Here is a 13,127-nt window from a genome sequence, read left to right on the forward strand (position 1 = left end):
ACATCTCTACCCCCTTCCTCAAGCAACATGGCTGGGGGACTAGCAGGAGAAGCATGATAACAGCAGCAGGGGCCTGCCCCTTCATTCATTGGTGGCAGCCGGAAGCGGAGTGTCCCAACCCCAGCCCACTCTGGCCTGCCAGCACCCAGCCATGTTGCTCTGCTTCTCCTCATAGCCAGGGAGTGCGGGGCTGGCCCCATGTTCCTCAAGCCCCCTCCAACAAGAAACATGGTTGAGAGCCTCAGTGAATGTGAGGGGGAGGGGGGGCAGACCCTGCTGCTAGTGTCAGGTCCCCTGCAACTTCCCACTAGGATGCCCTGTACCGCGCAGGGTCCCCCAAAGCACAGGGCTCTGTGTCCTCAAACTGACCTATGGACAGGACAGCTATGCTCAGACCTCGGTGGCTCAGGAGCCAAATTAGTGATCAACAGTACCCAAGACCCCAGTAGAATGAAGTCACTGTTTCATGTACCAATTTTAGATATTATTCTCACGGCCAAACAACCGAGACAGGTTTATTTTATCAACCACATTTGGTTAATAACACAGTGAAAGCACCCTGATCCGTTAGTAACTTAGACTGGTTCATAATTAAATCACACAGTGTTAGATTAAAAAAATATTGTCAGGGCTGGTGCATGGTCTGCCTTGTAGGAAGGGGACTTGACCTGATGACCTCTCGAGCTCCCTTCCAGTTCGGTGAGATATAGATATAGATAGTATCACATGCTGCAAAGAGTGGCAAGAGCCACATTAAAGAGCCACATATAGCTTGCGATCCTCAGTCTGAGTATCACTGATTTGGGACTGAAGAGATAGTACCCGATATCTTAAGCTCTACTGAGGGTATGTCTACATTGCAATCAGAAGCATGACTCCAGCACATGTAGAAGTACCTGAGACAGCTCTGATCTAGCTAGCTTGTATAGTGATAGCAGTGAAGTCGCCACATAATGGTCTGTACAGGCCTCTGAGTGTGTACTCCAGTGGCTGGGGGAATGGGCGGTAGGTGACCTCATGGCTTAAGGAGACAAGTCACTCCAGCCTCACCCCTTCCATGCTCACCAGAGCACATACCGTGGTCAATGTTGGTCCCCACCTGCCCCCTACTCAATATGGCCACTTGCCCTTTTCGTGCCCCAGGGTAGCATCCCCAGTCTCCCTGGCCCAGAGCTCCTGCAGGCAGCACAGCTGCAGCCTCTCCCAGCCTCTGGGAGGCTGAAGCTGTGCCATTTGCACCTCTGAACAGCCAGGTCCCTGTTCCTGCAGCTGAGCCCCCAGCTCCTGCCAGAGTGGCCCCAGTGCTAGGAGGACAGGTCTTGTGGCCTCTAAATTGCATGCCCCAGCCTCTGGCACCACAACAGCAGGCTAATGCAGAGGCTCTGGGAGACTCTGGTGAAGCATAGCTGGGGACAGGTGAGCAAGTGCCTTTCCCACACACTGCCTATGGCTGGGAGCCAGGACAGACTGTGTCTGGATGAAGCACTATTTAGCAGTCCTTAATCACGAGGGACTGGTCAAAGCCCTTTGAAGTCGACGGGTGTGTTTCCACTGACTTCTTTGGGCTTTGGATCAGACCTTAGAGCAGCACTGTCATCTACTAGCACAAATCTATGCTCCCTTTTGGAGGCTGGATGACTTCAGTAGCATAAACGAAATGAGGGTTTGCACGGCTGATTCTACTACAGTTGCTGTAGCAGCAAGTGAAGAGCAAGAGTTTCTCTTTAGTTTTATCATCAGCCTGTTGGTGTCTGATGCCTCTCATTATTTCCTTCCATCTTTCCCTGTCCAGTGTGGAGTAGCTTAGTTTCTGTAAACTAGCTCTGCAACAATCTACTACGTCATCTACCCATTCTCTGCGCGGTCTGCCTCTCTTATTTGAATTGTCCCTTATGCCAAAGCAGCTCTAATTTTCCATTCGCCCACCATGTTTGAATGTTCCACATTCCAGTTGATAGTATATGTGTCAGTTGCAAATTTTCTTTTGGTAGCCAACTTACCAACCCAGCCCCGATCGCTCAGTTGGTGTTGTGAACTTTGTTTATCCAGGAGATGTCCAAGCTGGCATCTTTTATCATTTAGTCCTACTGACATCAGATTTCATTCATATTGTTCATGATCAGTGCATCGTCATTCATCTCACCAACCCTCCTCCCTTTCCAGACTTGGGACTGGCATGGAACCCCTAGAGGCTTCATGGTGGAGTTTCTATTTAGTTTGGCTATATGAATTCACTCATTGGCATGAGGAATTCTTAACTACAGCTCTTGAGGGGAAAAGTGTTTTTGAAATCCATGCACTTTTTAGCATTTACAATTCTGTGTACTAGCTAATGGGGGTTCTGCTTTCTGTTAGAATCTGTTAATAGGGATGCTTTTCTGCTTAACTTTAAGGGGCCTTGGCGCATTCTGAAAGGTTGGCAGTTCAAGAGACTGTTTTTGCCTTGAGATTTTGATAAAATATTGCATAATTAAAATATTTTATTTAGAGTCATACCTCATTTCAAAGTGTAGCTCATAATATCTTACAGAAGCTGAACTTCAGTTAGCTATTTCTTGTTTGCTACCAAAAAGAAAAAGAAAAAGGTTGAATACAGCGAAGAGACACATGACACATGACTACAGGGAAATGAAAACAAATGTTGGTACAATTCAGATAGGGAAAAAGAACCGAACTTTTTTATGAATTTGTTTCTAGTTCTAAATGCATGGCATATATTAATAGGTCATCAATATATTGCATTTAGCTAGCAGCAAGTAATTTTGTGTGAAAATATTCATACATAATATAACCTTACTAACAAACTGGCTGAAAATGAAGCATTTGAACATTTTTGCAAAATTCATACTTGACAACTTCAAGTATCAGCATAATGGAAAATCTTCTCTGTCTCTGTACTTAAGTCCTAGGATTTAGAAAATTGACTAATAATGCAAATAACCAAAGGTTAATAGTCTGATGTCATAACTGTAACATACACGGTAGCTTAAAGGATATTGATTACATATGTATCTGCAACATGTGTGGATACACACGAGGCCACTCCACAGCTTGGGTATAGACACACAGCAAATCAAGTAAAATCCATTCTTGAAGAAATCGTAAACATGACACCTTGACCTCATTTGTAGAGGGCTCAGCTATCCCAATGCAGGTGATGCAAAGTCTTTTGTCACAAAGTTAGAGAAAGTTCTATAGTTTCAATTCCAAATCCATGGGCAATAATCAGAAAAACACAGCATGCATGATAGGCTTGACTTGCCATTCCACTCCCGCTTTCTGCATGGTCCCTCTTACTACAGAGCCATTGTATTTGCATTGATTTGGAGGGCCTTCAGTGTGTCAGGAATGAGAGCAAGCAATACAGAGTCCATGGTCCGAGGTAGGAGGTGGCCTAAATGCAGCCAATCATCTTCCACCTCTGGGAAATGTAGCAAACTTAAAATCTTGGGTTTGATGCCCCAGACAGAGATTATACATAATTCTTGAGGAGGAGGGGAGCATGTGACTGCCCCATGCATTGGCTTTGGGCTAAGGAGCATCAGTAGAGCCAGGGCAACTCAAGGCTCAGTAGGCATGGGCTGGTACCAGTCTCCTTCGGGAGAGAGGCAAGAGTACGCTGGTGTACAGCGCTAGAGGCTGGTTGTGAAGAGGCAACCCTGTTTGGGAAGGTCAGGAACAGTTGCTGGGCAGTTAGCCAGCCCCCTGTTCTCACAGGACAGAGAGGCAGGAGTCCAGGTGGTTCCCACCAGCTTCCATTCTGCTAGCTTGTGGCAGGAGGCGACAGTTTGGGGCAAACTCCACAGTTTGAGAACCTCTGCGGTAAAAGAAAGGAACAGACCTAGAGGAAGGGGCACAGGGCTCCACAAGGGCTCCCCCACAATGCCTGTCCCCCTCAGGCTCCAGTTGGTCATTACAGGGTGCAGCAACTTGAGCAGAAACCACATCAACCTCTTACAGCGGTAGTAAGCATGAGAATTGCGAGCACCGGTAGCAGCAAAACCCTACTGTAAAAAATTAAACCATTAATGGTCTCTTTAACTAGTCTCCATAGAACGATTGTTCACCACACAAAATCCACTCTTAGGCCCAGATAAGTGCCTCTACTCAGGCATAGTGAAGGCCTGGAATTACAGGGATGTCACAAGACAGGACTGACAGCCACTGGTCCTCTCTGCACTATGCTTCATGCTAAGTGTTCCCCATTGCAGATATCAGTGCAGACACACATGCTTTTATACAGTCTTCAAGCAACACAGTGAACCAATACTATCTTTGAGAAACTGCAAATTCTAATAGGTGTCTAACAGGAAAATTACTGCCTTGAGCAATCCCTGGGAGTTTTCCAAATAGCCTTGTCAAATTATTTAAATGGCGCATTATGATATTGTTGAAGTTGGTATCAAGCTACTCTTGGCAGGAATAGGTGTTCAGGAACAGGTGCTGAGTGCGTGTGTTGTTACTGCTTCAGCAGAATAAGGGAGCAGCAATGCTGTTGATGGAGGCAAACTTCTGAAATGGGGAAATTGGCAAAACACCTAGCAAAAGTGCTACCTACTTAAAGGGCACTCTTGGTTTCAAATTTTGCCTTTCAGGCTCAATGTGGAGACATATTGGCTCCTCCTGTGTTGAGACCCCCACTGAACTGTATTTACAAAAGCACACCCTCCTCAGCAGTTTTCCTCTCTCTCAACCCAACTGCAATGTGTAAATCTCCAGTGAGGAAAATCATATTTAGGAATGTATCTGTTAAACAAACAGTACAGATTTAGAGAGATGTGGGTTTTCTTCATTATCTGGGACTCAATTTATCAACACATCCTTACTGCTTCCATCTCTGCAGCGATTTCAGTCGAAAAGTTGTTTAACTTGTATGAATCTTGCATGCTACTTCAAAGAGCTTTGAGAAATGGACACATTTTTGCCTCCCTTCTCGGGAATAGCTTTATCAGCAACAATAACTAAAAAAGATAAATATTAAAAGAAAATTGGCTCATGGACAGGCCACTGACTGGGATACGGGAGACCTGAATTTAACCCCATGCTCGGGCCCAGACCTCCTATGAGGATTTGGGAGTATCACCTCACCTACCCTTTACCTCAGCTTCTCATCTGTGAAATGGGACTAGTTCTGCCCTGCCAAAGAAGGGTGTTGTGAGGATGAAAAAAAATGACAGTGAGGTGCTAAGATACTGTGCTGAGGTGCCTACAAGGAAAAGCCCTGGTAGGTTATCATGTGCATAACCCTTCCAGTGGAGAATTCCCACTTTTATATTTGCTAGTGATTTGCCAGTTTAGATGTCAATGATTCAACTGAGGAGTCTCCAACCACTTCCCTTAGGAGACTATTCCTCACTCTAATGGACCTCTAGTGTCTCCTGCTATTCAGCCAAAATGTTCCTTGGCTCAGTTTCATTCCATTACTCTTAATTATAGCTCCATGCTCCATCTCAACATACTTGATAAGATCTGTAATTTTTGAGAGTTAAAATCTACATTACAAAGACACACACACAGAGTAAACAAAAGATAAAACTTCTTGCAGATAGGTTTTTCTGAGAAAAAATGTGATAAAATAACCCAGACTACAGGACTGGTGAAAGGGACAAAATGAAATGATAAAAAATGCCAGTCCCCTCCTTATCTCCCTTCCCTCTCCCCACATACTCTGTTTGTAACAACCATTCCCTTGAGATGCAATACGTTTCACTCTTGGGCTATGTTTATGCTACAGCGATCTTTCGAAAGAGGTTCTTCCAGAAGATATCTTCCGAAAAAACTTCTTTCAAAAGAGCACATCCACACACAAAATCAGATCAGAAGATTGATGGTTATTTCGATACCATCTACACAGCCCCTGTTCTTCAGAAAGAATTGAGCAGGGACTGAAAAATCTGATGCCATGAAGACTGCTCTTTTGAAAACAAGGGCCCGTGGAGTGTCTACACACACTTTTGTTTGAAAGAAGCTTTCAAAAGAAGGTGTTCTTCCTGCTACTGGAATGGAAGAGGGCTTCCAGAAGAAGAGACGCATTCTTTTGATTTCAGCTCGAAAGAGCGCATTTTGTGTATGGATGCTCCCCACATGTTCTTTCTAAAAAGGGACTGATTTTCTGAAAGAACTTGCTAGTTTAGACACAGCCTTTGGTTGTAGCAGGGAAGCTAGAAAACCAATGTGGGACAAATTGTCTGATGGTTTAAAGGGGCATAGTTTCATTACCTTCAGTGAAGTCACCTGTTCAGGGCTGTAGCCAATCATTTGTTCCTACAATTCTGTCCCTTTCCAGCACCAAAAATGTTTATGCTGGACTTCAAAAAGCAGCATGCCTGTGCATGCGGCGAGTCACTGAAAGGGACAATGGGCTTTGTCTCACCCAGTGTAGTCAACGAAAGTTCCACACATAGAGGGTCTGCATGCTTGAGAGCCATGTCATGCCTTTGAACTGACAGCTTATGTTCAATTGCAAAACCCTTGCCTCTCCTCCAGAGACTTGCAAGGACTACGACTGGACTGTGCTCGCAAATCTGGAGAAGTGAGCAGGTAGGCTGTCTTTACATTTGTATGCCTGCGAATAAAATCTTTCCAGAATGCACAGCAGTGTTCCCCGTAAACTGAGTGCATGTGTTTCTACTAGAGGTGCACATCTGTACTTGCCTTGGTGCACATATCAAAATTTATTCCACACATGGATGGAAAAAATAGAGGGAGCCCAGTACCATATATGGGCATCATCGTTTAGATTACCACAGAGCTTCAAGGGAAGAAAAAAATTCTCTGATGCACTGCAGGAAACCTATGGAGGCTAATGGTGATGCTGCCATCTCTTTATCATCTGTCACAATGAGAAAGTCACAACGAGCACAGTCCTAGTGCCACAGCCCAGAAGCCATAGATCAGTGATATTTTTGGGAGATCCTGGTTTTTTGGGTGTGCTAGGGAGCACACAGTCCTGTGTCACGAGAGGTCATGATTCTGTCCTCCAGCCCTGTACAGTTGGATTGAGTTTGCAGATAGAGGGAAGCCACTGTGCTCAGGCTTTGTGCCTATGTCCAGCATTGGTCTTTGGCTAATGGCCATAGTTACTGAAAGTCAATGAGACAGGCACTTTTTAACATTTCACAGAAGGCCAAGATACACAGTGAGGAATAAGCTCATGAAAACTAACTGCATTGTCTCCTGGGAGAGTGCTGAAAACAGAGCTACCCACAGAGAGCCACAAGTTACTGGTCGACTTTAGCCAATCAGTTGGGCAGTTGACATTTTTGCAAACAAAAGACATATTTTAAATATATTTAGGTATTTTTAGATAGGTACCAAGTGGGATTTTTCAAAAACACCTAACTGGTTTTGTGAGGCACTTAACTCCACGTGATTTCACTTGAAGTTAGGATGACTAGGTACTTTGGAAAAATCTCACTAGTTGTGTATCCTTAGACACCTACCCACCTTTAAAAATTGGGCCCAAAGTCCCCACCATTTCTGCACTTGATTTTATTACAGTGAGTGAGATGCTACCTTGCTAGCCAGCAAAGATTTTATCCCCAGGACTATTAATGTATAGCAGATATAATGAATACCGCTTTTCCAGCTAGCAGTTTCTATAGTACCCATCATTGTAGTATCTTAGTACTTACTACAGATGACTCCAGACATCACAAATATTATGGTACTAAACATTCTAATTTTGTAATGGGAAATGTTTCTATATATCCCTTTCCTATAATTTCTGCAGCATATTAAATTAGTTTTCCCATCTAAGAGAATAACTTTCCAAGCGCTACATTACAACACTTGTGTAGTTGCAAGAATAATGAAAATAACCTTTTAGGAACCTTTCTCTTAAAGCATGTATGTTCTATTGAAAGAGTCTCATATTTTATTGGTGTAGCCCTATTTCACACCGTAAGAATTGCAGCAACTTTGCATAAAGAACCATACCCCTGTTTGCTCAGCTATGAAAAGAAGAAATGGAAAGAGAGGTCCAAATCAAGGTAATAGCCCACCATCAAGCCAATCCCACAAATTAGTTGTGAAATGAAGTGGAATGCCTCTGTGAATGGCTATGGAAAAATAGATAAATTAATTTACAAGGGCGGGAGGGGGGAGACAATAAACATTACACACATAGATACAGCTCTAACACAAAGCTGTTTTCATGTGAAATAAATATGGAGTGTGTGTGAGACATGCTTATGAAAATATTTAACTGTGTCTCCTTGCAGCTAGCTTCACACCTTGGTACATAGGCCCAATCCTGTTCTTACTGCACACAATGGGAGCAATAGCAGTTATCTATTTGTCTCTCCAGTTCATCCATCCTGAATTACAACAGTCCTGGAACCTTAGGGAGAAAAAAAACACTGGCTAATTAAGGTGAACTTTCAGGTGCAGCAGCTAGTTAATTTGATCTTTTTATGAAACACTTTCCAAATGACGTAAACTTTAAAAGTTACATGGATCATCATTTTGGGTTAAATGTTGCAGAGTACAAACAACTCATGTATCATGAATGCTACATTAACAAAACTTTGATTTACTATTGCCAAGCACAACTGCTAGTCAAATGGACAAAAAAAAAGAAAAACATACTTCAGCATTTCCTTGCTGAGAACCGATATCGCCCCCAGATGTTGAGGGAAAAGCAAAATATGTCATGATTTCAACCATGGCACCGATGCAGAAGTGACTGCAATTTATAACATTCTGTTTGTTTGGGAGAAATATTGATTTTTTTTTTATTTTTATTTCAAGCCCTTGTCAAAAGGATATGTCAGTCTATTAAAATAAAAAACAACAACAACAAAATCATCAGGTAATTTATCTTAACAGCTTGTTTTATCATGTTGAGAGAGGCTTACTGTAGCAAAGTGATACATAGGTGAAGATTTAAGGTAACCAGGCTTCAAAGCAGAAAAAAAAAATATTTCATGAAAAGGCTGGTCAGAAAATGCTTGATAATATATAAGCTGGTGGGAGTATTTATCGAAATTTCAAACAGCTCTGTCTGGATATGCACATGCAAACACACACAGAGATGTGCGGGATAGTCTTTTGGCAGCCAGGAAAAGGAAACAAAAAGAGTCCTTGTTGCTCTTTCTTCTCTTCTTCTACCAAGCCACTCCTCTTCCCTTGTACCTGTCTGTACCTCTTTGTATGTTGCTTTAAGTATGGAGTAAGCAGACCTGGGGGTACATACAGAAGAACAATAAGTGGGAGGCCTCATAATGGTAGACTGGTGGGCCTACTAGAATAGGTGACTTTTGAGGTGCATGTACATTTGGCCAGCTCACCATCCCTCTACTGGCTGGCTGCTCCACCAGGTGAGCAGAGTCTGAATAGGTTTAAAAGGAGGTTTCTTTCCGTGTAATGCTTCATTTTGCCAGGGATTGCCTGGGCCAAGACCAGCAACTTTAGGGCTGTCAGTCTGGGCTTGCTGCATCAGTTACAAAAGTGAAAGATTGCTTGAGCCCTGCCATCCCTTTCATTATAAATGAAGCCCTGGTTCTGTGCGACATTGAGAGGGACCCTAGAAGAGTAACTCTCCCAGTCTGCAGAACATGTGGCCACTCCGCAAACCTCTGATACCAGTACAGGTTGAACCTCTCTAGGCTGTCACTCTCTGGTCTGGCAGTAACTGTGGTCTGGCATGATTTTAGTTAACTGCATGTCCACTTATCATAGAAGAGGCCGTTTCCTGTGGTTCCATAAAGTTTGTTTACAGCCACCTGTCCTGGCTCTCAGTGTTCTGTGCTGTTGTTAGGGGTTACCCCTAAATGTCTCCTAAGTGCCCAGCAAGCAGCGAAAGTGTTGATAATGCTGCAAGATAATACAGTAAATGCTTTCATATCTGGTATTCTATAATCCAGAACTCTCAGATAACTGGCATTTTAACCATAACTAAATTTTAGTTAAGTTTTCCATAAGTACAATATAGTGAAAGTAAATACAAATACATACAACAAATACAGTATAAGGTTACAGTGTACAGTGCTACAGTTGTTGGTAAATAGAGTACTCTGCACACATTTTTGTTTGATTCTTAATATCTAATCTTGTTTTTCTTTAGTGTTGTGTATTGCTAGGTATACCTCTCTGTTATCCAGACTATTTGAATATATGGCAACCTCCTGATCTCAGGGCTTCTGGATATGAAAGAACTTACTGTACTGACCTCCCATGGTCAGGCAAATCATCTGATCTGTCACCAGTCAGGTTCCTAAAGTGCCAGATTAGAGAGGTCCAACTTGTAGAAAAGTTTTAAAATTTTCTTAACTAGATTTTATCAGAAGTGCATTTTTGTCAATAAGGTGCTTCATTGTCCAGCCTGACCTGAAACACTGATAAAGTCTGTGGCTTCAGCCCAGAGCACCTATCTAGCAGATGGCCCTTATTCTGTGGGTAGAATTGAGAACTTTGGAGTGAAAACCTGAACATACTGAAGTCAGGGAGCAGACTCTCAAAGAATTCATTAGAGCCAGATTTAACCCTTAGACTCTGCCCCACTACAGGCTTTTGGGGAGTCCCTTCCATGACTAGTTCCCCCCGCCCCCCCCCCCGCCAATAGAAAAGTAGGCGGCTCTGATAATAACCCACCTTAAGTCCGCGGAGAATACTACAATACATACAAAAAGAATGGAAAAGAAGTATTTACATTTAAAACGAGAATAGCCCTCGTGGTTAAAAAAATCAAAAGCAATGTCAGAAATATGCATTGTGCATAGAGTTTACTCAATACACATCAGTGTTTTAGCTTTGTCTAATAAGCTGGAATGCTTCACTTGCTGACCCCTCACCCTCATTCTACCCCCATTTCATTCTCTCCCCATCCCACATAAGAAAAGACAGACAGACATGCTCTGACAGTCAGTTTTTTAGGGCTTGTGGAAGTTACAGGGCCTGAGATGGAGAAGGCATTACATTTTTTGATCTGCAGCCAGATTCTTAATGAAATAGGAGGGCAGAAGGGAGGCTAATGTGATTCAGCATCTAAAAGCACGCAGTTGCATCAATAATCTTTAGCGCTGGCACTTGTGCTAAGACAGAGTTTAAAAGACAAGTTGTCACTGTGATTTGGGGGCCTTTCATTTATTCAATATAACTCTCCATTAGCTTTTGGAAGCATAAACAGGTAGTAGGATTTGGTGAAAGTAATACTCTTAAACCAGCATATAATTAAAATTGAGCTGTTTGGAGAATAATTCTACTATATATTACTAGAGGTGACCTTTCTCTTATCACACGCCACCATTTACAATAAACTCTTTCACATCTGGCATTCTATCATTTGGAACTCTCAAATAATTGGCATTTTAACCATAAGTACAGCATAGTGAAAGAAAGTACAAATAAATAGAGCACATACAGTATAAGTTTACAGTGTACAATACTACTGTTGTTGGTAAACAAAGTACTCTGCATATGTTTTTGTTTGTTTCTTAATATCTAATCTTGTTTTTCTTTAGTGTTATGCATTAGTAGGTATGCCTCTCTATTATCTAGAATATTTGAATATCTGAGTACCTCCTGGGGAGGTCTTGGGGCTGCTAGATATGAAAAAGTTCACTGTGCTATTTAACTTTCCCCAGGTTCAATCAAGCAAACAGTGATATGAACCAACAGACTGAAAAACTAAACATAAACCAGTGCATTTGCTACCTTTAATTCTTCTCTGTGTTAACATCTTACTGTTTAGCACTACTGTTTGCTTCCCTTGTTCACCTGAAGACTAATTTCTGTTTCACTTCTTTAGGGAAGTTTTTGATTTTTTTTAATAGACAAAACGTCAGGGTAAATTAGGTCGGGGAAGTCTTACATTTTTTCTCAGCTGGAATGGTGTATAAAACTAAATGTGATTGACCTACGGCGAGGATTTGTAAATCTACCGATGCAATGTATTCAGTTATGGTAAAATTAGTTGCAACAAAGAGAGCTGACATTAGATCCTATGCACTTCTTAACTCCTTCTTCAATTCTCAACGTATAGTGTAAGTGCCACATAAATTGTACGTAGGGGCCAGTGTGTGACTTTTGCACTGGGGTCAGTTTCACCCTTGAAGCTCTGTTGAAGTGTTGAGTGTAATTTCTTACCACAGACATGAGTGGTGGCCTGTACCTTTAAAAGTTACCCTGTGCCTAGCAGCCTCAAGAGTTCAATGCAGCACATAAACTAAACGTGGTAACCACTGTTAATCGTAGTAGCCAATGAAACAAAGGCAGAAGATCAGGCCATACCCTAACACCATGTATAAAATGAGGTACTATACCCAATCTCTCCACCCTCCAATGGCATAAACATTGTGCAATAGCAGCAACACCCTGCTCTTGCATGAGCTGTGATGTGAAAAGCCAAAGTGAGACTGAAAATTAACTTGAGCAATACCCAGGTTGTGCTCATTAGACATGAAAAACCAAGCTGGCCCAGCAAAGACTGGAACATTATTGAACAAGTGCAAAAAGCACATTTATCTTGGTCAGACAGGAAATCCACACGGAAGAAGTTAAAAAAAGAACCAGTGTGCTAGAGTCAAAGCACTACGAACCCTGGTCTCCCACTTAGTCTTAAGAATTAGTATAATGAGCTCTTAAATAATGACTTAAGGCATGTGCTCCTCAAGCATGAGCTGCTGAATGTGTATCTTAGTTCGAGAGAGATATTTCAATTCCCTTCACCTCACAACCACATAAATCTTGTATTTTGGCAATGGCAACATCATTTGCAAAGCCAACAAAAATGAAAGAAAAACCACCCAAAACAAACAAAAACCAACTCCTCACTGTTTAACATCGTGAATCATTTCTCTGAAGCATGAAAGATATTGCTGCCTTCTGGTGCACCAAAAAAATGAGGCTTGTCACCCGCAAAAACTGGTTCTGCAATACAATTAATTTTCTTCTTTAATGTACATTCTGCATAAATACAGTAGAGTCTTGTGCACCTGTCAGGGATCTGTTTATTACTGTGTCCATTAAAATAACTCAATACATGTATTTGCTTCTCAGTAGTAAAAATAAAAATTTGCCTTGTGAAGTGGCCTTTAGGAACATGAATTACTTTAGAAGCCAGACAAGCAACATATTCAACTCCACTCTCTAAGTTGTCAGAGGCTCCATTTTTTATGACTTTCTGC

General features: G+C 42.2%; 1 protein-coding gene across 1 annotated transcript in view; it reads right to left on the reverse strand.

Moving 5' to 3' along the window:
• The window catches only part of MAF (MAF bZIP transcription factor), a 266,231-nt gene that overhangs the window by 58,315 nt on the left and 194,789 nt on the right, over window positions 1–13,127 (reverse strand). The gene's annotated exons all lie outside the window — the stretch shown is intronic.

This window comes from Carettochelys insculpta, chromosome 14 (assembly GCF_033958435.1).
Source record: "Carettochelys insculpta isolate YL-2023 chromosome 14, ASM3395843v1, whole genome shotgun sequence".
In the NCBI taxonomy this organism is placed as follows: Eukaryota; Metazoa; Chordata; order Testudines; family Carettochelyidae; genus Carettochelys; species Carettochelys insculpta.